Here is a 4,871-nt window from a genome sequence, read left to right as displayed (position 1 = left end):
AAAAGACTTTTAAAAGTCAATACCTTTAGTAATTAGAAAAAATAAGGTAGCTTGTGACCCGGCCAATCAGGAAAGGGCAGATATGAAAACGGTCTTTTCAACTGGGGGCGGGAAGAATTCCTTTTTTAGTAGTTTCCCATTTCAATACCAAATTTTGAATTATAATAAGTAAATTATTTACTTATACTTCTTTGGCATAACACAATTAGTTCTGAAACTGACTAAACTTTCAAGAACAAAAACTGGTAGCTTGGAGAGAATAAACTGTTATTTCCCAAAACAGAATAGTTCAACTCTGATTTAAAAAAAAAAAAAACACACCATCAACTTCCCAGAACTGGCAGAATTATAAATTCCCTACGCAGCAGTATACACTAGTATTTGTTTCAGTGTGTCTGAATACCTAATTCCTGTTGGTGTAGACGCTTCATAGGGAAACATTTCCTTAAGAATATCCCTTTCTATTCTTCTTTCCTCGGTTTTTTCTCCCACCTATTAAGAAAGAAAGGAGTAAAGATTTAGTATAAATATACAATAATAATAATTTTAAACAGAAATTTTAGAGAGCCTAATTCAAAGAAGTCTATCCTATCCTAGCCTTTATGGCTGCCATTTCAAGACTGATTAACTATCCAAATGTTTTTCAAAGTTCTTGTATTTCTTAAATACAAAAAAAATTTATTTATTAAGGAAAATCTCCATTCAAGTAAGTTTTTAAAATGAGCTAAGTGTTAAGATTTTGAATATGGCAGTACATAGATGTCTCATGTTTTCTTTCCTAAAGCATTAAGAGTATACAGTTTTTAACTATTAAGAATTCTATAATAAAGTAATGAATGCAGAAGATAGCTATTTAATAGGAATTAAAATTTTTTACGCCATCGTATACTTTTAAACTATGGGGTCAATATAACCTTAATTTAGGAAACATGAATTTAGCATTCTTGGTATTTTTATCTTTAAGATCAAAATACTAAGTATTTCATCTACTTTAGTTAAAAAATGAATTTATAATGTACCATGTTGTTGGTACTTTAAACTTAACATGAACTAATCAATTCAAGCATCATACAGTCACATTTTATTTGACTGTTCAAGAAAAATCAAAGTACATAACCTCTTCAACAGCACTGGAACACTCTCAGATCAGATCCATTACACACAGAACGCATCACAGGCAGTACAGAGGACCACACTCGTGAATGATGGCACTTAAGACAGTACCAGGATGTCATAATGTAATAGTTAACTCCCATTTTCACAAATTAAACATCTCCCAAAAGAAAGCAAGTTGTGCTCCACCCCCACTCCAAAGAACAAGTAAATTCGTCAGTGATGTCTTTATCTAAATCGTATTCATTTACTTCAGCTCTCGTCAATGGTTTCTTTGGTGTTCTTCTGGGTATGTCTGAGAATTCAGTGATGGGCAGAATAGGAGTTGCATGCTTGAAATTTCCAGTCACCCTATTGACAACCTGCCAAGATTCAAATTATTCAGACTCAGAATTATCCAAACGAAGACATGTATAAAGAAAATAAAAACAAACCAAATAATTTTAAGAAGATATCCTATGTCTATAATATTTTCAATTTTTCCCTTGATAAAAATTTAGATGACAAAGCCTAAGACACGAACATATTGTTTCACATGTATAATCCTATCATTACATAACTGTCTGAATAATATCCTAATAATACTCAAAAGAATGTCTATTTACATAAATTTGCTATATTGAAAAATCCCAAAATTCTAAATAAAGGGAAAAGAAATTTTAAACGTAATACTTAAAACATGTATATTTGAAATGGTCTAAACTCACCACCTCCCCAATTCTAACTAAAGGACATTTACAAAGAATACCACTTGTGTAATTTATGAAACATATTTACTAAGGTTTCGTTGCTTGAAGCCATTATAGTTTCAGCTATGGGAGTACTTTCTGAAATTACTGCACCATCTATACGAAAATGCTGTGAGGTTTCCACCTGTTAGTTTGAAAACAAAACAAAAACAATAAATATAATATAATCACTTGAGCCCTACCAATCCGAAAACCCAACTCTAAGCAACAAGCCTTGCATCACCCTTTTCCTCGGAGTTCTTCTTGACCCTCTTGTGGATTCCCTAGTTAATGCCTGCAGAGGTCCGCTTTTTGAAGTTCCACTTGTCCATTCAGTCTCAGTTATTCCAGCCTGAGAAAAGCTCTAGTCAAGCATTGACACATTAAAAAGCCATATTCTAACAGCACCTTAATTAATAATAACAACCATATAAGCACACTAAGAAGCCAAAACCAATCATCAAATGCCAACATTTATGAACACTGTTATAGTCTCAAAATATAGATATCGCCAAAACCAACAGACACAAAAAATGGTAAAAGACACTAAATAAATTCCATCTCAAATAGCTCACAAATTAGAATACAAAATACAAGCAAGGGAAAGTACGTCAATTCTCACTGGGCCTCTTTCAGTTATTCACTGCTATCTGGCTCCTTAACACAGCTTTATCCCTCTCACTGTCTGAAAAAAGGACTGATCATGACTAATTTAAAAAAGTAATGATATAAAGAAATTTCTTTTTGAAACAGAAAGACAAGCTTTCATCACTGTTAGCCTGGATTACACATTATTCTTTTCATGTGGCTAACATTTAAAAAATCTTTCATATTATAAGCCATTACCAGCTATCTGAACTAAAAAAGAAATGGGGAAATATCAAAAGTAGGCATAACACAAACCTAGAGGTCACTTTTTCTTTAACTTACAAGCTCAAGGTAAGATGTCACTGCCAGACCACAATGCTCCCATTTCTTACTGGAAAAAGAGAAGTGCCTCTCAGCCCCAGATTAATTTCTCCCTAAAAAGTAGACTGTTCTGTCATTCAAAAAATAATCTTTAAGCAAATGAGCAGTCCTTACAAGACCACATAAAAATCTTTACATTAGAGGGAGCTTTGGTGGCCTAGTGGCAAGAAACTGCACTGCAATCTCAGAGGTACGTGATTCAAATCCACCAGGTGCTCTGCTGGAGAAGGGGGGGCAATCTCCTCCTGTATCAGTCAGATAAGATTTGATAAGTACACACACAAAAATAAAAATAAAAAAAAAAAACCAAAACAAAAACAACCCCAAAAAACAAACCTTTTCATTATTGCTTCTCAAACTAACGTGTCTCTTAGTCACACTGACCTTTTGTTAAAATGCGGCTTGATTCAGATCTCTGAGGTAGCCTGGGATTCTACAGTCCCAGCAGTAAGACATCACTATTACTAAATCTGAGCGGGGCTTTCGTGGCCTAGGCCGCAGGAAGCTGTGCTGCTAAATTAGAGACCATGCCCCTCTTGTGATCAGTATCCACCAGTGGTTTCCTCAGAGGCAAAAAGACAAGCATTCTCCTCCTGTGCAATTTATAGCCTCAGAAATCTAACAGAAAGGGTCAGCTATAAGTTTATTCAGACTTCACAGGACTGAGTTTTGGTGTTTTTTTTTTGTTTTGTTTTGTTTTTTTAAATTATGAACTGCCAAAAGAACAAACAAATTTGTCTTAGGAAAAGGCAAGAGTAATTCTTTAGAATCAAGGATGGTGAGATTCTGCTTCTCGTACTTTGGGCTTCAGGAAAGGCCAGCTGCTGAGGACATCATTCTTGAGAAAACAGTCGCGGCAACAACGGGCTCCAGCACAGCAGGACTGTGTGGACGGCGCAGGATATGGGCAGGGTTTTGTACTGTTACGCAGGGTCACTAACGAGTGCCAATTTGATGACATTTCACATTATTACCTACTAGATGATGAGTATTGTAGTAAATGGGCTTATGTTGTCATTTTAGTCATCAAGGTAGTATTTTAGAGAACTAATGTTTTTCTTTTTGTTAGTGTCTATTAATTTAAAAGACAGATTCCCCCTGTTATATCTGGTGTTGTCACCTCAAAATTTACTTTTTGATTAGAAGCGTTATTACCAAAACCCTTGATGGTACAGACTGCATGTATCTGATTTTGTATTAATGCTTGCAGAAATGTAATATGCTAGCCAAAAGACAAATTTGCAGACCACCCCCCCATGTTAATTATTTTAGTCAAAACCCTGATTATTTGACTCAGTTTTAATTCCAAATTCTCAATCTTAGTTGCACAGTGTCACGGCTGGGGAAATTAAAAAAACTTATCAATGTCCCCAAACCAATTAAATCAGAATCTCTTTTAGAAGGTCTTGGACATAATTATAATTTTCATAGTTCCAGAAGGGATTGTAATAGGCAAAAAGACTGAGAACTGGTTTAATGACTGAGTTCAATGAAGTTCTACATAAAATATTTTCAGACAATGCTACAAATTCCTTACTCTTGCTGATCAAAGTCAGTGAAAATAGGTGTGATTACAAATGTTCTAATTTACTGACTTACCTGGTATTTTATCAGTATATAAATTAATATTTTAAACTGCTAAGAATTATAGGAGTCCATTACATTAAAGGGTAAATAAAGCTGCTAGTTTTGCAACTTATATAAAGACCAAATTATCTTAGCTATTAGAGAAGAGGAAAGGGTGTGTGTGTGTGTGTGTGTGTGTGTGTGTGTGAGAGAGAGATATACAATTCTGCCGTAAATTAGACCTAACAAATTATAAGAAGCTCCTAGTTTGGAGTTTCTGCCAGAGACCTATCCCTCCCCTATCCAGTCTCTTGGTAATTATCAAAAAATGTAAAGAAATCCTCGGATTTTCCATGTTACCTTTAAATAAAATTAAAGTTTTTATAAAAATGTCACTATTTTACCAAACCCATTAAAGCTCATTTAGTATACATTTACGTAGGTATAGAAAATCTATGCCCATATAACACACACACACACACACACACACACACA

Source organism: Elephantulus edwardii, unplaced genomic scaffold (assembly GCF_000299155.1).
Source record: "Elephantulus edwardii isolate Elephantulus edwardi_28Jun2011 unplaced genomic scaffold, EleEdw1.0 scaffold00068, whole genome shotgun sequence".
Lineage (NCBI taxonomy): Eukaryota > Metazoa > Chordata > Mammalia > Macroscelidea > Macroscelididae > Elephantulus > Elephantulus edwardii.
Note: the sequence above shows the minus strand (reverse complement) of the source record.